Here is a 24,697-nt window from a genome sequence, read left to right as displayed (position 1 = left end):
TTCACTGCCAGGCCCTGGGTTTGGTTCCTGGTCAGGGAACTAAGATTCCACAAACCATGCAGCTAAAAAAAAAAAAAAAAACACACCATGATACAGGTTCACAGTTTTACACAATTACATAGCCAGTCTGCGTGGATTGTGTGATTGATTGAACTCATAAAATAAACAATTAAAATAATTGTAGTTTAAAAAGAAGTTTTTGTTAATATATTGCAGTCTGGACTGATTATCTGGAGAGGTTATTCATGCTGGTGGCTGTTATTGGTTAAAAATAATTAATTTCCTATGGGCTATAAGGGATTAACCACTTCTAAACTTCCTCTTAATCATTTATCATGAAGCTTTTGCTCTACATTTCCTTCAGGGAAAAAAGAAAAGTCCTCTTTCTCTTACAGAGCAATATTAATCACACAAGAATAGAAAATCTTCTCATTAAAGCCCTGAAGCTCATTGGGGAAGTTTAAGTTATTCTAACACCTCCCTGATATTGTTGGATCCATGTAGCAAAGATCACTGACTTTCCTGCCAGTTAATTGTCTTACATGAGCTGATCTAAAGACCAAAGTCCATTTTCTATGCCAAGTGGAAAGGAGAGCTGTAGCTGTTTCTACTAAAGCAGCTAATTAAGTTTCTCTTCCAAAACACTCTATGTCCTTTAGTCCTATTACATTAGCACATGCTTATAAGCGTGTTACAGATGTGCTTCATTTTATGCAACTGATGTTTCTGAAAAGTCAAGGATATTTAGAACCCATCTGAGGAGCAGTGAAGGTTTCAGGTTAAAGAAACCTATGCAAAAATAATTTTGTCAAATGAAACATTCTGAGGTAAACACCTCTCCTCTAACAGATAAAATTTTTATAAAATCATTGTGGGAACACAAACATAATAATACACCATAAAGCTGAAGAAACATTGGCAAGACGAAGCCTGCAGCATAAGAAAAGAAAGAAAAAAGGCAGAGTCAAAAGAAACAGGACACACAGATTTAGTAAATTAATAATGAGGACAATGGAAGGGAAGAATCTCACCTTCAGAAAGCAAACCCACCTAAGACTGATCGTCAAGGAATTTCGGAAATCATCTGAGGTGATAGTGAACCACTAAGGAAGCCATTTAAGAGAAAAAAAGGCTCTTGTGTAGTCTAACCAAGTGGGAAGTATCCATATGAAAGATTTCCTCTCTCACTTAGTGCATGCACTAGAAAAAGCATTCCTGAAGTTAACTAAAGTATCAATTTTTAAGTTCTAAGTCTTTCCAACTAAAGAGTAAACAGCATGATAAATGTTATGCATTTTTAAGTTCTCTGGCAACCACTGGATTGAACAAACTAAACAAGTATAATTTCCCTGAAAACCCTTACTTTTGAGTTTAAGCATGTTATCATATATGGTAAAGCTCCAATAGAAAGATACAGTGTTTCCCCAATTTAAGTCATTGAAATTTTTGCTAAAATTATTTTCAGGAATTAAAGATAAGAGCATCATAAATGACCAAAAGTTATGTTAAAATACATGAAAAATGATAGAAAAAAATGACACAAGGAAACAGGAAATAATTAAATATAAATATTTTATTAAATTTGATTTAGAATATTTATGTGAAACTTCCTAGGTGGCTCAGTGGTAAAGAATCTGCCTACCAATGCCGGAGACCCAAGAGACATGGCTTCGATTCCTGGGTCGGGAAGATCCTCTGGAGTAGGAAATGGCAACGCACTCCAGTATTCTTGCCTGGATGGACAGAGGAACCTGGCAGGCTACAGTCCATTGGGTCACAAAGAGTCAGACACAACTGAGCAACTAAGCACAGCACAGTTCAGGACACATGGCTAGTGTAGAATAATGGCTGTTCTTGACAAGGTTATGGAGAGGAGAGGAAAGGTGTCACGTGCCAGTTGGAAAAAGCCATGGGCTTTATTACTGCTAAAGGTACCAAATTATTAAGAAGTATATGGACAAATGATGAATATATGCCTGTTTGACATCCTTCAGATTAAATTTCAATTAAGGAATATGGTCACAAGCTTCAATAAGGTTTGAGCAAGAAGAACAAACTAGAAATAAAAAAGGTCTAAATCTGAAGTCTTTCCAAGCTATTACAGTTTTCTTAGCATATCCCAAATATCAAACACTTTATAAGATGTTCTTCACTATCTATATGCATTGCTGTTTCATACACCTAGAAGTTTCAGCACATAAGTTTTGTTACGAAGACTTCAAACTTTTCAGTTACCACCTACAGATAGGATCCTATTTTAGTGAACACACAACCAATGTGCTTTGTGGTCTTAAACCAGATTTTTTTCAGGTTTTGACTTAAACACCTGAGTGGAAATTTGAGAAGAGATGAGGAGTTGATGGGTTCCATTTTTACCACTTGGGAGATTTTCAGTAAACAATTGAATATTCACATCTGAAGTTCAAAAATAAGATGAGCTAGAAATAAATCTTTGGGGTTCATTAACAAATGATGGGAACTGAAGCCAAGAAAGTACTGAAGATTATTCAGATGGGCTATTCAGAGGACGAGTGTAAAGTGATATGAGAAAAAGTCTAAGAAACAATAAACATCTTGAAGAAAAAAGAACTCATTATTTAATGCTAAGCCAGAAGAAAGCAAGAATTTCTTATTGAATGACTACTTTTCAAAGCCTGTTCTGTATGAAGCTGTATCATTTTACTGCCTTTCATTTTAAGTTCATTTTCACTTTACAAATCACACAGCACACAGACCCATACACAAACACAGATTTCATAATTGTGGTTATGGCACAACAAATGTTTATGAAATATTTACTATGTACCAGATACAGTGCTAAGTTTTTATATAAGTTCACTCATTTAATCTTCATAACAGCCTGCTCTACCTATCTGTGGCCATGTAACAAACTAACAGAAAACTTGGTTATTTTACAACAATAGCCATTTATTATATTTCTTGATTAATGAAATCAAGTCAAGGGATCAGGTAGGGGATAAGTATCATACTTAAACTCCACATGAAGTCAGCTGAGGTCACTAGATGATATTCAGCTGGTCTGGATTTAACATAATTAGCAAAACTAAAATTTTTGGTAGTTTGAAAGACAAGTAAATTGTTAAAATATTACTGGGCACAGAGCACTCATAGATTTAACAGAGGACACAAGCTTTGTCAACATACAACCCTCAAAAAGTTTTATTTTAGTGAAGGGAATGAAGGCAATAACCTCAGCACAAAATCATTATTATGTATTATGAATCAAGTACTGTGGAATATCTATGGCACTTCAGAGGAAGAAAATAGTCTGATCTGCACTGATCCTCTATATGGAATGTGTCCTCTGCCATCATGACTACCTCAAATGTCACAGCCTCCTGAAGGCATTCCTGAATCTCCAAACTCTCTGCCCTTGAACCTCTGTTGTTACACTGTTTACATTTATCTCAGGATACTCACTTTACCTCACGTTTTATGTAGTTATGTTTGCCCTTTTCTAATCTCCTCTCCTCTATTAACCAGACCATTTGTCTTACTCATCTTTAGCTCCTATCACATAGAACAGAAAAAAAAAGAATCAATAATTATGAACTAATTTTGAATATGAACCTATTAAAGAATTATTGAGTGTCCACTTAAACTGTTGATTATCTACTATATACCAAGAACTAGGTATAGAGAGTTTAATAAAACATGTGTGTGGCATGCTAAGTTGCTTCAGTCATGTCCAACTCTGTGTGACCCAATTGACTGCAGCCTGCCAGGCTCCTCTGTCCATGGGGATTCTCCAGGCAAGAATGCTGGAGTGGGTTGCCATGTTCTCCTCCGAGGGATCTTCCCAATTCAGGAATCAAACCCACGTCTCTTCTGTCTCCTGCATTGGCAGGTGGGTCCTTTATCACTAGCACCACTTGGGAAGCCAATAAAACATGGTCCGTGTACAAGAGTTGACAATGTAGTTGTCAATTAGATCCAAATTAGAGTTCAAGGATTCACACTATTACAATTAAGGCACCCATGATAATATCTTGAATCCAATTTAAAGTGAAAGATTTACCTAACACAAATTTTATAACTTCATTTTTTACAATTTACAAAGACCTAAACACTCAAATAATCTTACATTAGGAATCTTTTCTTCTTTTTTTTTTTTTGCCCAATTAGGGGAAAAGCTCTTCCCTCATCATCAAGGAGTGTTACTTGCAATTTTTAAAAACAGATTAAAATTGGTGAGTAGAAAACTAAGTAGGCCAAGGCTGAAAATAAACGTTAACATTTGACTGAAAACAGCGTCAGAATATCAATGGTAGATCAATATCCTTATTAACAAAAGTATGTTACTTAAATTCTATTTCATCTGCCCTTTGTATTTATCACAATACATTTTATCCTTAAAGTGATATATAAATTTTCAGATTCCTTTATCAAAACTTTAACATGATTTATGAAAAGCAAGCATGAGTTTGAGTGAACTCCACGAGTTGGTGATGGACAGGGAGACCTGGCGTGCTGCAGTTCATGGGGTCACAAAGAATCGGACACGACTGAGCGACTGAACTGAACTGAACTGATGAAAAGTAAATCTTGCTATTTTCAATTCACAGTGCTTTTTGTCTTTCTTAAAATTTTTGCTTTTGAGACAGAAGTCTTAAAGGTACACATGGAAAAGCAATACGTGATCACCGTTGAAAGCTAAGACAATCTAGTCAGAAAGTTTTTACACCTGTCAGCTAATGCTGATGCTCTGAGTATGACATGCTGCAGGGCTTGAAGAAATGGCAATTAGTATTACTCCTTCTTCCTTTCCCTCTCCTTCAGCAGAATCCATACCAACCTCCTCATAATCCTTCTCAAGGGCAGCCATGTCCTCACGGGCCTCAGAAAACTCTCCTTCGTCCATGCCTTCACCCACATACCAGTGAACAAAGGCATGCTTTGCATACATCAGGTCAAACTTGTGGTCCAGGTGAGCCCAGGCCTCAGTGATGGCTATGGTATTGCTCAGCATGCACATAGCTTGCTGTACTTTGGCCAGGTGTCCACCAGGTACCACAGTAAGAGACTGATAACTAACGCCAACCTTGAAGCCAGTGGGGCACCAGTCCACAAACTGGATGCTGCACTTGGTCTTGATGGTAGCAATGGCAGCATTGACATCTGTGGGAACCACATTACCACAGTACAACAAGTAGCAAGCCATTTACCATGGTGAGGGTCACATTTCACCATCTGGTTGGCTGGTTCAAAGCAAGCATTGGTGATCTCTGCTACAGAAAGCTGTTCATGGTAGGCTTTCTCAGCAGAGATGACGGGGCATGTGTGGCCAGTGGGAAGTGGATGTGGGGATAGGGCACCAGGTTCAGGTTGGTCTGGAACTCTATCAGATCCACGTTCAGGGCTCCATCAAACCTCAGGGAAGCAGTGATGGAGGACACTAGCTGTCTAATAAGGTGGTTAAGATTTGTGTAGGTTGGGCACTCAGTATCAAGTTTTCTATGACAGATGTCATAGATGGCCTCATTGTTTACCATGAAGGCACAATCAGAGTGCTTCAGGGTGGTGTGGGTGGTGAGGATAGAGTTGTAGGGCTCAAATACAGCTGTGGAAAGCGGGGGTAGGGCTCAACTCCAGCTTGCACTTCTTGCCATAATTGACAGAGAAATGTTTCATCAGCAAGGAGGTGAACCCAGAACCAGTTCCCCCATCAAAGATGTGGAAAGCCAAGAAGCCCTGAAGATCTGTGCACTGGTCAGCCAGTTTCTGAATTCAGTGCAAGACAAGGTCAATGATCTCCTTGCCAATGGTGTGGGGACCTTGGGCATGGTTATTGGCAGCATCTTCTTTGCCTGTGATGAGCTGCTCAGGGTGGAAGAGTTGGCAGTAGGTGCCAGTTCAAACCTCATCAATGACTGTGGGTTCCAGATCTACAAACACTGTGCTGGTCACATGCTTGCCAGTGCCTGTGTCACTGAAGAAGGTGTTGAAGAAGTCAAATCCTCCCCCAGTAGTCTTCTCGTTGCACCTCTGGCCATTGGGCTGGATGCCATGCTCCAGACAGTAGCACTCCCAGCAGACATTACTTATCTGGACACCAACCTGGCCAAGGTGGATGGAGATGCAGTCATACATGGTGGCTACAGGTCAGCAGGCACAGGCAGCAGGAGCAGACACCAGCTCACAGTTGCCATCCCCAACAAGCTAAGAGTCGAGGTAAGTAATGCACTGTCATAATGCTTTAGTAAATGAGGGTGTTTTCTTATTAAATCAGCAATAATAATTTTCTAACTCAAAGGCTAAAAATTCAGGGACTGCTTAATGACTTTTGCACATAATAAATTCTTTTAGTGGGCATGATAAGTTCTAATTTATACTCTATTAATCAATTGAAACTCAAGGTGACCTTCCATGAAAAACAAATCCACAAATTAAACAAGTCTTTCAAACAAACAAACAAAATCTTTTCTGTTCATTTCCCTTAACAATGGACTGGTTCACAGCTACTTTAAGTTTTCTACTGGCTCATATCAAAATAAAACCTAAAGAAAATCAATGAAAATTCAGCCAGAATAAAATATAAAATGATTATAAAGTTTAAAGAGTTAATTTTTGCAGAGAGATTTGAATTGTAGCAATAAAAGTCTTTAAGCACACATAAATAATTTCTACCTGAAAAAATTTTTTTAATATTTTATTTATTTATTTGACTGCACTGGGTCTTAGCTGTGGCATGTAGGATGTTCTAGTTGCGGCCTATGGGATCTAGTTCCCTGACCAGGAATTGAACCTGGACCCCCTGCATTGAGAGCACAGGCCTTAACCACTGGACCATTAATGAAGTCCCTCTACTTGAGAAATGTAGGCATATGCTGCTAAGCATAGATGATAATCACTGAGAAGGGAATTCTTGTTTTTTCTGGCATCTTTATATACACAAAATATAAATTTGATTATAATAGAATAATTATGAGAATAATTATCCAACACAAGTGGATATCATTCTCTGTTCTTTTAAACTACAGAGTATGTATTAGTAATTCTCTGGTGACTTTCCCCTGAGACGTTGCCTACACTCAATTATTTTAAAAGAAGACACATTAGAAGATATCTATTAAGCAATGCTCAAACAGAGCCCTGATTCAGGAAGAAAGGACATTAAAATGTGCTTTAATCTACAAGAACTTATTTTTCACTGTAGAGTTAGAAGAAGCTGGCTCTTTTCCCTCTAAAAAAGGGGGAGACTAGAAACAGAGTCACAAGACATAGGAAACTCACAGAACGTTAATATTGCTTCCTATCCTCCTGAGGGGCTTCACAGCTGGTGCTAGTGCTAAAGAATGCGCCTGCCAGTGCAGGAGCCATATAAGACACGGGCTCAATCCCTGTTGGGAAGATGTCCTGGAGAAGGGCATAGCAATCCACTCCAGTATTCTTGCCTGGAGAATGCCATGGACAGAGGAGCCTGGAAGGCTACAGTCCAGAGGGTCACAAAGAGTCAGACATGACTGAAGCAACTTAGTGCACATACACATCCTCCTGAGACCCAGTAAGTTAAAAAAAATAGTGGAGAGGATCTTATTCAAAGAAAGATTATAATTTCTCACCATTATTAGCAGAATATAATAATGCACACCCAGTGTGAAAAAATAACAAATGGTGTTATTATTTCTCCAGTTTAAGAGTCCACACAGGAACTGTATCAATCCTTACCCTTTTCAAGAGATAAAGATACATCATCAGGAAATCTCAATGTGATCAACAGAAATGGCACAGGTCAAAAAGTCAAGACTGTCAGCTGTTGACTAAAATGTATTTTCCTTTTATTCCTAGACACAAAACTAAACAAAAATTTCCAGCCTTGTGTGACTATTTTTCTCCATAGAATAAAATGTGACACGTGCCTCTAATGGATCTAAGTCTTAGGACCATGACTATGCCTCTACCATGCTATCTTTCTCTTTCTCACCCCAAAGCCACAGAGACTCCATTTCTACCATGCAAAGAATGACAATCCTAAGGGTATGATTGGGCAACCAATGGAAAAAACTTGTGTCTCTGAATAACCTCATGGAGCAGAGTTGAACCTTTCAGTTTGGGCTGTTATTTAAAAGAGAAGCTAGATTCCATCTTCTTTAATGTATTGACTCCTTGTTCTCTTTGCCATAGCATCCTGAGTGCATACATACTCAGTTGCTTCAGTCATGTCCAACTCTTTGTGATCTTATGGACTGTAGCTTGCCAGGCTCCTCTGTTTATGGGATTCCCCAGGCAAGAACACTGCAGTGGGTTGCCATGCCCTCCTTCAGGGGATCTTCCCAACTTGGGGATCAAACCCACATCTCCTGCATCACAAGTGGATTCTTTACTCACTGAGCACTTGGGAAGCCTGCCATAGCATTCTAGTCTTAGACTGCTGCTGCCAAGTCGCTTCAGTCGTGTCCAACTCTGTACGACCCCATGGACTGCAGCCTACCAGGCTTCTCCGTCCATGGGATTCTCCAGGCAAGAACACTGGAGTGGGTTGCCATTTCCTTCTCCAAGTCTTAGACTAATAGAGACAAATATTTCCTGTTCACTGAAATTGTCTAAGAAATACATTATCAGTACTTTGATTCATTATTCTTGATCAGCATAGGTCTGATCTAATTGAGAGTAGCCAGGCATCCACATATCCAAACATAAGCAATCTTTAAAAAGAACAAATTCTGCTAATGTAACCCAAGTATAGTGATGATACCTAAATTCAACAACTATAGATAATCTAACTTCATGATTGGACTTTATATAAAAACTTGGGGCTTCCAAATTACTGAAGGTCAGAGTCTGGTGATCAATAAAAGAAAGACTTAGTTTTAAAAAGACTTTATAAAGTGACATTTGACATTTAAAAAAATCATTTAAATCTTTTTTCAACGAGAAGATATTTAATAACAGTTTGCTTTTATTTTATGGTTTGTATAAAATATAGGTAAATTACCCTGCACCTAATTTATGATATTTCTATACACTTACTCAAATCTACCTTGCTTCCTCACAAATGCCCAGATTTCTTTTAATAGAGTAAAATGTCTATTAAAGGGAAGATAAGATTCTAGATAATCTTCTGAGAAGGAAAAACAATTTGAATTTATATCCCATTATAAAAGATTGATTTCATATATTTTTCCAAAAATATTTTTTATTGAAGGATAGGGTACATGTGAAAGTTGGAATATAAAGCTGAATGCTGCAGAATTGATGCTTTTGAACTGTGGTGTTGGAGAAGACTCTTGAAAGTCCCTTGGACAGAAAGGAGAGCCAACCAGTCCATCCTGAAGGAGATCAGTCCTGGGTGTTCATTGGAAGGATTGATGTTGAGGCTGAAACTCCAATACTTTGGACCTGATGCAAAGAGCTGACTTATTGGAAAAGACCCTGACACTGGGAAAGATTGAAGGCAAGAGGAGATGGGGATGACAAAGGATGAGATGGTTGGATGGCATCACCAACTCAATGGACATGGGTTTGGGTGGACTCCGGGAGTTGGTGATGGACAGGGAGGCCTGGCGTGCTGCAGTTCATGGGGTCGCAAAGAGTCGGACACATCTGAGGGACTGAACTGAACTAAGGGTACATGAAAAGTAGAAATGAATGAGGTATTTCTTAGAATGAAAACCTGTACTTAATCTACTTTTAATTTAATCTAGAGTTGATTGATTCTACTGCAAATAAAATGATAATGAAAAGAAATCAATAGATAAACTAAATAAAAGGCCAACAAAGAAATGTAGTATTGTTAATAGCAGATGTATGATTATAATTACAGTAGAAATCAGTTTTATATTGAAGCAGCTAATATTTTTTTTCTAGAGTTCATATAAGGAAACCAGTCTTCTCCCTGAAATTCATCCCTCTTCAGTTCAGTTCAGTTCAGTCACTTAATGATTATTTTGTTAAATTGGCAAAAATATAGGATATTTAATATCTCTGACAGTTTCCTTATTTGTAAAATAATAAAAATAATACCTACATTATAAACTCACTGTAAGGTTAAAAAAATTACCTAAGTGAACTGTCAACACAATTCCTACTATTCATAGAAATTCAATAATTTTTTCTCTTTTTTAATTCTTTCATTGTTTTGCAAAATGCAAAGTTCCTCAGGTACAAAGTTCCTCTGGTACTTGTCTGAGCCAAATACCAGAATCTAGCAAAAAACATTGTACAATTACTTTGAACGTACTAACTTTGTTTTGCCAGCTTTTTATTATAATAATAATAGCTAATGAGAATTTCCTAACCCTAGTGGTCTAGTGGTTAGGAATCGGTGCTTTCACTATAGCTACCTGGGTTTGATCCTGGTCGGGGAACTAAGATCCCACAAGCCACATGGAATGGCCAAAAACAAAAACCTAACATTTGAAGAAAGCTTACAATTTTATGCCATAATCTTTAAAAGGCTTTATAGATGTAGAAACTGAAATTCAGGTAGGTTAAATTTCCAAAGGTCACATAGCTAGTAATTTGGAGAGCTGGAGTTTTCAAGTAGGAAATCAAACTCCAGAGCACAAGTCTTCACTCATTATCTTATACCGCCTGTCAATGTTATTTTCATAATATCTGACTGAATATAAAATAGACAATCCCATTTTTAAAATTATTATCTAACAGTTCTTAAAAAGATCCACTTTGACTTCTCTTTATAAACCCTATATTGTACACAACCCTCTATTCATAAAATTTTCATTTCATTATTGCCCTTAAAATGTCTATCAAATATTGCCATAGTTAACCTAAGAGTCAACTTTCTTATGACAAGTTTTATGAAGGAGATTTAGAAATTATCAAACATTAGAGCTAAAGGGCAGAGAAGGCAATGGCACCCCACTCCAGTACTCTTGCCTGGGAAATCCCATGGATGGAGGAGCCTGGTAAGCTGCAGTCCATAGGGTCGCTAAGGGTCAGACACGACTGAGCGACTTCACTTTCACTTTTCACTTTCATGCATTGGAGAAGGAAATGGCAACCCACTCCAGTGTTCTTGTGTGGAGAATCCCAGGAACAGAGGAGCCTGGTAGGCTGCCATCTATGGGGTCGCACAGAGTCGGACACAACTGATGCGACTTAGCAGCAGCAGCAGAGCTAAAGGGAGTTAAAAAATTGACTCTAGATTGAGCATGACTCAATCATTTAGAACATATTAAAGGCTTCCCTGGTGGCTCAGACAGTAAAGAATCCACCTGAAATGGGAGAGATCTGGGTTCAAACCCTGGGTTGGGAAGATCTCCTAGAGAAGGGCGTGGCAACCCACTCCAGTATTCTTGCCTGGAGAATCACATACACAGAGGAACCTGGAAGGCTGCATTCCATGGGATCGCAGAAAAGCAACTTAGCACCCACACAAAGGATGAACATTAATTACTCTACCTAGCCCATCATCTTACAAAACTAACTGTTTAAATTATGATTTTTCACAATGATCTTCAAGTCTCCTAAACTCAATGTTTTTTCCACTATGAAATCTTTCTTTTCTTAAGGTTTTGTGAAACTGGACATTATTCCAGGAAAGTAGTGTCTTAATGAACAGTGACATTCCTTATTGAACAGAAAATTAGACAAAAGAAACAGACTAGGTTTTAATTATAAGCTGTTCCATATATTAATTTATTTTAGTGCTTTAAAGGTTATCTTTCCATTATTTTCTGGATTCCATTATTTACTTAGAGAGGATAGTTGTCATTCTTATTTTACCTTTATTAGCTCCTGTGAGGGCAATATATCTTTTTTTTTCCATAGATGTTTTCTTTTAAAAAGAAAAGTTTTCTTTTTGTCTTTGGTTTTCAGAAGTTTTATCATGATTTGCCTAGATGAGTGTGCTCCGTAACAAGAGAAGCCACTGCAATGAGAAGCCTGCATACCACTCACTGCAACTAGAGAAAGCCTGTGCAAAAGCAATGAAGACCCAATGCAGCCAAAAATTTAAAAAAATAAAATAAACAAAAAAAGAAGCCTTTTATAAATATAGAATTAATACATAAGTGAGAAAAAAAAGTAGGAGAGATATTATCAGCCAATAAGACATATCAAAAGATTACTAGAGGCTGGAAAGTGCCAGAAAGACAATTGTCTAAATGAAATTAAAAATAAATTAGAAAATAAAGTTGAGCCCTTCTTCTAGAGTCTAAAGCAGAAATGTAAAGAGTCAGGAAGTACTAGGGAAAAGATGAGTTATAAGGGACCATCATGAAATCCAACACCTGAATAACAGAAATTCAAAAAAAATGAATGAAGAAAAAGGAGAAGAAAGATAAATAACAGACCAATTCTTTACAGCTGAAATATTTGAGTGTTTAAAGTACAAAGTAGAAGATGGTGGAGGAATAAGACAGGGAGACCACTTTCTCCCCCACAGTTCATCAAAAGAACATTTGAACACTGAGAAAAATTCCACAAAACTACTTCTGAATACTGGCAGAGTACATCAGGCACCCAGAAAAGCAGCCCATTGTCTTCAAAACGAGGTAGGAAAAAATATAAAAGATAAAAAGAGAGACAAAAGAGGTAGGGATGGAGCTCCATCCTGGGAAGGGAGTCTTAAAAAAGAGAGAAGTTTCCAAACACCAGGAAACACTCTCACTGCCAAGTCTAAGGCAAGCCTTGGAACCACAGAGGGCAACATAACCGGGAGGAAAAATAAATAAATAATTAAAACCCACAGATTACGAGCCCAGCGGTAACTCCCCCAGCAGAGAAGCAGCGCAGGCACCTGCATCTGCCACTAGCAAGCAGGGGCTGGGCAGGAAGGCGCAGGTTGCATTGCTTAAAGTAAGGATGGGGCCTGAATGCCCCGAGGGCAATCTGAGCGAACTAACTTGGTATAGCAAACCAGACTGTGGGATAACCACCACGCAAAAAGCCCTAACCTAAGACACAGTCAGGCCCACTCACAGAACAAAGGACTGAGCAGAGCTAGCCGGCTGCAGGCCAGCCCATCCTCCTCCAGAGACAGGTAGGCGAGGGCAGCCAGAGCCAGAAGGGTGCAATTGCGACCCCAGAGAGGCATTATCTACCAAACTGCAAGCAGGCTTCACTGCTAACCAAGACTTCTTGGGATTGTGGACAGTCAACAGCCGCCTGAGAAGATGCGCCAGTTATACACCCAGAAAACCGAGCGGCAGGGACAGGGGAGGCGATAAGTCGCAGCGATCATGCTTGCCAAACACCTGGTCACCAGAGCTGCTCGAATCTGGGAAGGGCACAAAACGCAGGCCCAACCAAGTCTATGCCTCTGAGGACTACCCAAATACCTGAACCTGAGCGGCTTAGACCTGGGAAGCGCATACAACCCAAAGCCGGCTTCAGACAGTTCCTGGCAGAGTAACCTAGAGCCTAAGCAGTGTAGACAGAGAAAGCACACTCACCGTGAGCGAGGGCAAACCCAGTGTGGCCGAGACACTCCGAGCACACGCCACTGGTATTTGTTTGCAGCGTCCCTCCCTCCCCACAGCACGACTGAACAAGTGAGTCTAAAAAAGTGTCCACCACCACCCCCTTGTGCCAGGGCAGAAATCAGACACTGAAGAGACCAGTAAACAGAAGAAGCTAAAACAGAAGGACCCTCCTTGGAAGTGACAGGTGCAATAGATTAAAACCCTGTAGATAGTACCGACTACATAGGAAGGGGCCTATAGATCTTGAGAAATATAAGCCGGATCAAGGAACTATCTGAAAATGAACTGACCGCATGCTGCCCACAACACCAGAGAAAGTCCTAGATATATTTTTACTATTTTTACTCTCATTCTGTAATTTTTTTTAATTTTTAAGTCCTCTATTACTCCTTTAATTTTCATTTTTATAACCTACTATTACTTTGCAAAAAAAAAAGAAAGACCCTATTTTTTAAAGCAAACTTCATATATATATATTTTTTTTTTAATTTTTGTGACTTTGTTTTTTTTTTTTCTCTCTTTTTCTTTAATATTGTATTTTTGAAAATCCAACCTCTACTCTAGATTTTTAATCTTTGCTTTTTGGTATTCAGTATCAATTTTGTACCTTTAAGAACCCAATCTTCAGTACCCATTTTTACTTGGGAGCAAGATTACTGGCTTGACTGCTCTCTCCTCCTTTGGACTCTCCTTTTTCTCCACCAGGTCGCCCCTGGTCCCCCTTCTCTACCCAACTCTGTGAATTTCTTTGTTTTTTCTGGACCATGGAGAACACTTAGGGAACTGATTACTGGCTGGATCTGTCTCTCTCCTTTTGATCCCCCTCTTTATCCTCCTGGCCACCTCTGTCTCCTTCCTCCCTCTTCTCTTCTCTGTGTAACTCCATGAACATCTCTGAGTGGTCCAGACTGTGGAGCACACATAAGGAAGTGATTACTGGTTAGCTTGCTCTCTCCTCTTTTGATTCCACCTCATCTCATCCTGGTCACCTCTATCTCCCTCCTCCCTCTTCTCTTCTCTATGTAACTCTGTGAACTTCTCTGGGTGTACCTCACTGTGCAGAAACTTTTCATCTTTAACCTAGATGTTTTATTAATGGTGCTGTATAGATGGAGAAGTCTTGAGGCTACTGTAAAAATAAGACTGAAAACCAAAAGCAGGAGGCTTAAGTCCAAATCCTGAGAACACCAGAGAACTCCTGACTCCAGGGAACATTAATAGACAGGAGCTCATCAAATGCTTCCATACCTACACTGAAACCAAGCACCACCCAGGAGCCAACAAGTTCCAGAGCAAGACATACCACACAAATTCTCCAGCAACACAGGAACATAGCCCTGAGCTTCAATATGCAGGCTGCCCAAAGTCACTCCAAACCCATTGACATCTCATAACTCATTAACGGACGCTTCATTGCACTCCAGAGAGAAGCCCAGCTCCACCCACCAGAACACTGACACAAGCTGCCCTAACCAGGAAACCTTGACAAACCACCCATATAACCCCACCAACAGCAAGGAAACTCCACAATAAAGAGAACTCCACAAACTGCCAGAATACAGAAAGGCCACCCCAAACACAGCAATATAAACAAGATGATGAGACAGAGGAATACCCAGCAGGTAAAGGAACAGGATAAATGCCCACCAAACTAAACAAAAGAGGAAGAGATAGGGAATCTACCTGATAAACAATTCCGAATAATGAGAGTGAAAATGATCCAAAATCTTGAAAACAAAATGGAATCACAGATAAATAGCCTGGAGACAAGGATTGAGAAGATGCAAGAAAGGTTTAACAAGGACCTAGAAGAAATAAAAAAGAGTCAATATATAATGAATAGTGCAATAAATGAGATCAAAAACACTCTGGAGGGAATAAATAGTAGAATAACGGAGGCAGAAGATAGGATTAGTGAGGTAGAATATAGAATGGTAGAAATAAATGAATCAGAGAGGAAAAAAGAAAAACGAATTAAAAGAAATGAGGACAATCTCAGAGACCTCAGGGACAATGTTAAATGCCCCAACATTCAAATCATAGGAGTCCAAGAAGAAGAAGACAAAAAGAAAGACCATGAGAAAATACTTGAGGAGATAATAGTTGAAAACTTCCCTAAAATGGGGAAGGAAATTATCACCCAAGTCCAAGAAACCCAAAGAGTCCCAAACAGGATAAACCCAAGGTGAAACACCCTAAGACACATATTAATCAAATTAACAAAGATCAAACACAAAGAACAAATATTAAAAGCAGCAAGGGAAAAAAAAAAAAAAACAAATAACACACAAGGGGATTCCCATAAGGATAACAGCTAATCTTTCAATAGAAACTCTTCAGGCCAGGAGGGAATGGCAGGACATACTTAAAGTGATGAAAGAAAATAATCTACAGCCCAGATTACTGTACCCAGCAAGGATCTCATTCAAATATGAAGGAGAAATCAAAAGCTTTACAGACAAGAAAAAGCTGAGAGAATTCAGCACCACCAAACCAGCTCTCCAACAAATGCTAAAGGATCTTCTCTAGACAGGAAACACAAAAAGGGTGTATAAACTCGAACCCAAAACAATAAAGTAAATGGCACTGGGATCATACTTATCAATAATTACCTTAAACGTAAATGGGTTGAATGCCCCAACCAAAAGACAAAGACTGGCTGAATGGATACAAAAACAAGACCCCTATATATGTTGTCTACAAGAGACCCACTTCAAAACAAGGGACACATACGGACTGAAAGTGAAGGGCTGGAGAAAGATATTCCATGCAAATAGAGACTGAAAGAAAACAGGACAAGCAATACTCATATCAGACAAAATACACTTTAAAACAAAGGCTGTGAAAAGAAACAAAGAAGGACACTACATAATGATTAAAGGATCAGTCCAAGAAGAAGATCTAACAATTATAAATACACATGCACCCAACATAGGAGCACTGCAATATGTAACAAGTATGAAAGGGGAAATTAACAATAACACAATAATAGTGGGAGACTTAAATACACTACCTATGAATCAGATCGGATCAGATCAGTCACTCAGTCGTGTCCGACTCTTTGTGACCCCATGAATCGCAGCATGCCAGGCCTCCCTGTCCATCACCAACTCCCGGAGTTCACTCAGACTCACGTCCATCGAGTCAGTGAAGCCATCCAGCCATCTCATCCTCTGTCGTCCCCTTCTCCTCTTGCCCCCAATCCCTCCCAGCATCAGAGTCTTTTCCAATGAGTCAGCTCTTCGCATGAGGTGGCCAAAGTACTGGAGTTTCAGCTTTAGCATCGTTCCTTCCAAAGAAATCCCAGGGCTGATCTCCTTCAGAATGGACTGGTTGGACCTCCTTGCAGTTCAAGGGACACTCAAGAGTCTTCTCCAACACCACAGTTCAAATCAAAAGCATCAATTCTTCAGTGCTCAGCCTTCTTCACAGTCCAACTCTCACATTCATACATGACCTCAGGAAAAACCATAGCCTTGATTAGACGAACTTTATTGTCAAAGTAATGTCTCTGCTTTTGAATATGCTATCTAGGTTGGTCATAACTTTCCTTCCAAGGAGTAAGCATCTTTTAATTTCATGGCTGCAGTCACCATCTGCAGTGATTTTGGAGCCCAGAAAAAATAAAGTCTGACACTGTTTCCACTGTTTCCCCATCTATTTCCCATGAAGTGATGGGACCAGATGCCATGATCTTTGTTTTCTGAATGTTGAGCTTTAAGCCAACTTTTTCACTCTTCACTTTCACCTTCATGAAGAGGCTTTTTAGTTCCTCTTCACTTTCTGCCATAAGGGTGGTGTCATCTGTATATATGAGGTTATTGATATTTCTCCCAGCAATCTTGATTCCAGCTTGTGTTTGTTCCAGTCCGGCGTTTCTCATGATGTACTCTGCATATAAGTTAAATAAGCAGGGTGACAATATACAGCCTTGACGTACTCCTTTTCCTATTTGGAACCAGTCTGTTGTTCCATGTCCAGTTCTAACTGTTGCTTCCTGACCTGCATACAGGTTTCTCAAGAGGCAGATCAGGTGGTCTGGTATTCCCATCTCTTTCAGAATTTTCCACAGTTTATTGTGATCCACAGTCAAGGCTTTGGCATAGTCAATAAAGCAGAAATAGATGCTTTTCTGGAACTCTCTTGCTTTTTCCATGATCCAGCAGATGTTGGCAATTTGATCTCTGGTTCCTCTGCCTTTTCTAAAACCAGCTTAAACATCAGGAAGTTCACGGTTCACATATTGCTGAAGCCTGGCTTGGAGAATTTTGAGCATGACTTTACTAGCATGTGAGATGAGTGCAATTGTGCGGTAGTTTGAGCATTCTTTGGCATTGGAATGAAAACTGACCTTTTCCAGTCCTGTGGCCACTGCTGAGTTTTCCAAATTTGCTGGCATATTGAGTGCAGCACTTTCACAGCATCATCTTTCAGGATTTGGAATAGCTCAACTGGAATTCCATCACCTCCACTAGCTTTGTTCATAGTGATGCTTTCTAAGGCCCACTTGACTTCACATTCCAGGATGTCTGGCTCTAGGTCAGTGATCACACCATCATGATTATCTGGGTCGTGAAGATCTTTTTTGTACAGTTCTTCTATGTATTCTTGCCACCTCTTCTTAATATCTTCTGCTTCTGTTAGATCCATACCATTTCTGTCCTTTATCGAGCCCATCTTTGCATGAAATGTTCCTTTGGTATCTCTGACTTTCTTGAAGAGATCTCTAGTCTTTCCCATTCTGTTGTTTTCCTCTATTTCTTTGCATTGATTGCTGAAGAAGGCTTTCTTATCTCTTCTTGCTATTCTTTGGAACTCTGCATTCAGATGTTTATATCTTTCCTTTTCTCCTTTGCTTTTTGCTTCTCTTCTTTTCACAGCTATTTGTAAGGCCTCCCCAGACAGCCATTTTGCTTTTCTGCATTTCTTTTCCATGGGGATGGTCTTGATCCCTGTCTCCTGTACAATGTCACGAACCTCAGTCCATAGCTTATCAGGCACTCTATCTATCAGATCTAGGCCCTTAAATCTATTTCTCACTTCCACTGTATAATCATAAGGGATTTGATTTAGGTCATACCTGAATGGTCTAGTGGTTTTCCCTACTTTCTTCAATTTAAGTCTGAATTTGGCAATAAGGAGTTCATGGTCTGATCCATAGTCAGCTCCTGGTCTTGTTTTTGCTGCCTGTATAGATATATCCAGCATCCGAGGTCAGGGGCGGCGACAAGAGGAGTTATCCCACGTCTGAGGTCAGAGGCGGCAGCCGGGAGGAGCAACCCCACACCCGAGGCCAGGGGCCGTGGCCGGGAAGACCAACCCCACACTGTGGCTGTGCGGGCACAGGAGGGTCTAGAGGAGCTATCCCACGTTAAAGGTCAGGAAGGGCGCCGGTGAGGAGAGACCCCTCGTCCAAGGTAAGGAACATTGGCTGTGCTTTGCTGGAGCAGCTGTGAAGAGATACCCCACGCCCAAGGTAAGAGAAACCCAAGTTAGACAGTAGGTGTTGAAAGAGGGCATCAGAGGGCGGACACACTGAAACCATGCTCACAGAAAACTAGTCAATCTAATCACACTAGGACCACATGGACCACTAGGACCACATGGTCCTAGTGTGATTAGATTGACTAGTTTTCTGTGTAACTCAATGAAACTAAGCCATGGCCATGGGGCAACCCAAGTTGGGTGGGTCATGGTGGAGAGATCTCACAGAATGTGGTCCACTGGAGAAGGGAATGGCAAACCATTTCAGTATTCTTGCCTTGAGAACCCCATGCTGCTGCTGCTAAGTCGCTTCATTCATGTCCGACTCTGTGACACCCCATAGACGGCAGCCCACCAGGCTCCCCTGTCCCTGAGATTCTCAAGGCAAGAACACTGGAGTGGGTTGCCATTTCCTTTTCCAATGCATAAGAGTGAAAAGTGAAAGTGAAGTCACTCAGTCATGTCCGACTCTCAGCAACCCCACGGACTGTAGCCCACCAGGCTCATCCATCCATAGGATTTTCCAGGCAAGAGTATTGGAGTGGGGTGCCATTGCCTTCTCCGTGAGAACCCCATGAACAGTATGAAAAGGCAAAATGATAGGATACTGAAAGAGAAACTCCCCAGGTCAGTAGGCGCCCAATATGCTACTGGAGATCAGTGGACAAATAACTCCAGAAAGAATGAAGGGATGGAGCCAAAGCAAAAACAATACCCAGCTGTGGATGTGACTGGTGATAGAAGCAAGGTCCAATGCTGTAAAAAGCAATATTGCATAGGAACCTGGAATGTCAGGTCCATGAATCAAGGCAAATTTGAAGTAGTCAAACAAGAGATGGCAAGAGTCAATGTCAACATTCTAGGAATCAGCGAACTGAAATGGACTGGAATGGGTGAATTTAACTCAGATGACCATTATATCTACTACTGTGGGCAGGAATCCCTCAGAAGAAATGGAGTAGGAATCATGGTCAACAAAAGAGTCTGAAATGCAGTACTTGGATGCAATCTCAAAAATGACAGAATGATCTCTGTTCATTTCCAAGGCAAACCATTCAATATCACAGTAATCCAAGTCTATGCCCCAACCAGTAATGCTGAAGAAGCTGAAGTTTAACGGTTCTATGAAGACCTACAAGACCTTTTAGAACTAACACCCAAAAAAGATGTCCTTTTCATTATAGGGGACTGGAATGCAAAAGTAGGAAGTCAAGAAACACCTGGAGTAACAGGCAAATTTGACCTTGGAATACGGAATGAAGGAGGGCAAAGACTAAAAGAGTTTTGCCAAGAAAATGCACTGATCATAACAAACACCCTCTTCCAACAACACAAGAGAAGACTCTATACATGGACATCACCAGATGGTCAACACCGAAATCAGATTGATTATATTCTTTGCAGCCAAAGATGGAGAAGCTCTATACACCTATGAATACATCAACTAAACAGAAAATTAACAAGGAAACACAAACTTTAAATGATACAATAGACCTGCTGCTCCTAAGTCACTTCAGTCATGTCCGACTCTGTGCGACCCCATGACGGCAGCCCATCAGGCTCCCCCATCCCTGGGATTCTCCAGGCAAGAACACTGGAGTGGGTTGCCATTTGCTTCTCCAACGCATGAAAGTGAAAAGTGAAAGTGAAGTCGGTCTGTCGTGTCTGACTCTTAACGACCCCATGGACTGCAGCCTACCAGGCTCCTCCGTCCATGGGATTTTCCAAGCAAGAGTACTGGAGTGGGGTGCCACTGTCTTCTCTGATACAATAGACCAGTTAGACCTAATTGATATCTATAGGACATTGCACCCCAAAACAACGAATTTCACCTTTTTCTCAAGTGCACACGGAACCTTCTCCAGGATAGATCACATACTGGGCCATAAATCTAGCTTTGGTAAATTAAAAAAAACTGAAATAATTTCAAGCATCTTTTCTGACCACAATGCAGTAAGATTAGATCTCAATTACAGGAGGAAAACTATTAAAATTTCAACATATGGAGGCTGAACAACACGCTGCTGAATAACCAACAAATCACAGAAGAAATCAAAAAAGAAATCAAAATATGCATAGAAACGAATGAAAATGAAAACACAACAACCCAAAACCTGTGGGACACTGTAAAAGCAATGCTAAGGGGAAGGTTCATAGCAATACAGGCATACCTCAAGAAACAAGAAAAAAGACAAATAAATAACCTAACTCTACACCTAAAGCAACTAGAAAAGGGAGAAATGAAGAACCCCAGGGTTAGTAGAAGGAAAGAAATCTTAAAAATTAAGGCAGAAATAAATGCAAAAGAAACAAAAGAGACCATAGTAAAAATCAACAAAGCCAAAAGCTGGTTCTTTGAGAGGATAAATAAAATTGACAAACCATTAGCCAGATTCATCAAGAAAGAAAGGGAGAAAAATCAAATCAATAAAATTAGAAATGAAAATGGAGAGATCACAACAGACAACACAGAAATACAAAGGATCATGAGACTACTATCAGCAATTATATGCCAATAAAATGGACAACTTGTAAGAAATGGACAAATTCTTAGAAAAGTACAACTTTCCAAAACGGAACCAGGAAGAAATAGAAAATCTTAACAGACCCATCACAAGCACGGAAATTGAAACTTTAATCAGAAATCTTCCAGCAAACAAAAGCCCAAGTCCACAAGGCTTCACAGCCTTGGAATTCTTCCAAAAATTTAGAGAAGAGCTAACACCTATCCCACTCAAACTTCCAGAAAATTGCAGAGGAAGGTAAACTTCCAAACTCATTCTATGAGGCCACCATCACCCTAATACCAAAACCTGACAAAGATGCCACAAAAAAAGAAAACTACAGGCCAATATCACTGATGAACATAGATGCAAAAATCCTTAACAAAATTCTAGCAATCAGAATCCAACAACCCATTAAAAAGATCATACACCATGACCAAGTGGGCTTTATCCCAGGGATGCAAGGATTCTTCAATATCTGCAAATCAATCAATGTTATACACCACATTAACAAATTGAAAAATAAAAGCCATATGATTATCTCAATAGATGCAGAGAAAGCCCTTGACAAAAGTCAACATCCATTTATGATAAAAACCCTCCAGAAAGCAGGAATAGAAGGAACATACCTCAACATAGTAAAAGCTATATATGACAAACTCAGAGCAAACATTATCCTCAATGGTGAAAAATTGAAAGCATTTCCCCTAAAGTCAGGGACAAGACAAGGGTGCCCACTTTCACCACTACTATTCAACATAGTTTTGGAAGTTTTGGCCAAAGCAATCAGAGCAGAAAAAGAAATAAAAGGAGTCCAAATTGGAAAAGAAGAAGTAAAACCCTCACTGTTTGCAGATGACATGATCCTCTACATAGAAAACCCTAAAGACTCCACCAGAAAATTACTAGAGCTAATCAAAGAATATAGTAAAGTTGCAGGATATAAAATCAATACACAGAAATCCCTTGCATTCCTATACACTAATAATGAGAAAACAGAAAAAAATTAAGGAAACAATTCCATTCACTATTGCAACAAAAAGAATAAAATACTTAGGAATATATCTACCTAAAGAAATAAAAGACCTATATATAGAAAACTATAAAACACTGGTGAAAGAAATCAAAGACAACACTAATAGATGGAGAAATATACCATGTTCATGGATCAGAAGAATCAATATAGTGAAAATGAGTATACTACCCAAAGCAATCTATAGATTCAATGCAATTCCTATCAAGCTACCAACGGTATTTTTCAGAGTTAGAACAAATAATTTCACAATTTGTATGGAAATACAAAAAACCTCTAATAGCCAAAGCAATCTTGAGAAAGGAGAATGGAACTGGAGGAATCAACCTGCCTGACTTCAGGCTCTGCTACAAAGTCATAGTCATCAAGACAGTATGGTACTGGCACAAAGACAGAAATATAGATCAATGGAACAAAATAGAAAGCCCAGAGATAAATCCACGCCATCTATGGACACCTTATCTTTGACAAAGGAGGCAAGAATATACAATGGATTAAAGACAATCTCTTTAACAAGTGGTGCTGGGAAAACTGGTCAACCACTTGTAAAAGAATGAAACTAGAACACTTTCTAACACCATACACAAAAATAAACTCAAAATGGATTAAAGATCTAAACCTAAGACCAGAAACTATAAAACTCCTAGAGGAGAACATAGGCAAAACACTTTCTGACATACATCACAGCAGGATTCTCTATGACCCACCTCCCAGAATATTGGAAATAAAAGCAAAAATAAACAAATGGGACCTAATTAAACTTAAAAGCTTCTGCACAACAAAGGAAACTATAAGTAAGGCGAAAAGACAGCCTTCAGAATGGAAGAAAATAATAGCAAATGAAGCAACTGACAAACAACTAATCTCAAAAATATACAAGCAACTCGTACAGCTCAATTCCAGAAAAATAAACGACCCAATCAAAAAATGGGCCAAAGAACTAAATAGACATTTCTCCAGAGAAGACATACAGATGGCTAACAAACACATGAAAATATGCTCAACATTACTCATTATCAGAGAAAGGCAAATCAAACCCACAATGAGGTACCATTTCATGCCAGTCAGAATGGCTGCTATCCAAAAGTCTATAAGCAATAAATGCTGGAGAGGGTGTGGAGAAAAGGGAACCATCTTACACTGTTGGTGGGAATGCAAACTAGTTTAGCCACTATGGAGAACAGTGTGGAGATTCCTTAAAAAACTGGAAATAGAACTACCATACTACCCAGTAATCCCACTGCTGGGCATACACACCGAGGAAACCAGAATTGAAAGAGACACGTGTATCCCAATGTTCATAGCAGCACTATTTATAATAGCCAGGACATGGAAGCAGCCTAGATGTCCATCAGCAGACAAATGGGTAAGAAAGCTGTGGTACATATACACGATGGAGTATTATTCAGCCATTAAAAAGAATACATTTGAATCAGTTCTAATGAGGTGGATGAAACTGGAGCCGATTGAAGTAAGCCAGAAAGAAAAACACCAATACAGTATACTAACGCATATATATGGAATTTAGAAAGATGGTAACAATAACCCTGTATACAAGACAGCAAAAGAGACACTGATGTATAGAACAGTCTTTTGGACTCTGTGGGAGAGGGAGAGGGTGGGATGATTTGCGAGAATGGCATTGAAACATGTATAATATCATATGTGAAACGAATCACTAGTCCAGGTTCGATGCATGATACAGGGTACTCGGGGCTGGTGCACTGGGATGACCCAGAGGGCTGGTATGGGGAGGGAGATGGGAGGAGGGTTCAGGATGGGAAACACGTGTACACCCGTGGCAGATTCATGTTGATGTATGGCAAAACCAATACAATATTGTAAAGTAATTAGCCTCCAATTAAAATAAATAAATTTATATTAAAAAATAAATAAAATAAAGTACAAAGTAACAGTAAAATGATTGTAATTAAGACCCACACTTAGAGATGATTCTAAAAGTTTTCAAGATTAAAAACAGCTTATCTAAAATAGAATGAGGATGTATGGACTTAGGTCTATCACCACCATTGCATGTCAAGAAAATTGATAAATGCCTTTCGGTTTACAGCAAAATTTCTTGACTCTAAAATGATATAGTCCAATATCTAGTCTCTCCTTCTTTCACATATACACACACTCTGACATGCAAACACACACAGTGAGAGCAAAATACAGACATTTGCTAATATGTATTTACCATATATCTTTATGCAAACAGTTACTTTATGATGCTGACTAGAAAAATAAGGGACAAAATCTAAAAA

The 24,697-nt window shown here is 39.4% G+C and overlaps 1 pseudogene; it reads right to left on the bottom strand.

Annotated features, from left to right (window-relative positions):
* Positions 1-4,321: 4,321 nt before the first annotated feature.
* On the bottom strand, positions 4,322-6,111 carry LOC147349333 (tubulin alpha-1B chain-like; annotated as a pseudogene).
* Positions 6,112-24,697: the final 18,586 nt, after the last annotated feature.

The sequence above is a fragment of the Bos grunniens genome, chromosome 21, assembly GCF_055505025.1.
Source record: "Bos grunniens cultivar Pamir isolate PY7600 chromosome 21, Bosgru_T2T1.0, whole genome shotgun sequence".
Lineage (NCBI taxonomy): Eukaryota > Metazoa > Chordata > Mammalia > Artiodactyla > Bovidae > Bos > Bos grunniens.
The sequence above is the reverse complement of the archived record's forward strand: the minus strand, read 5'-3'. Positions and strand labels throughout refer to the sequence as shown.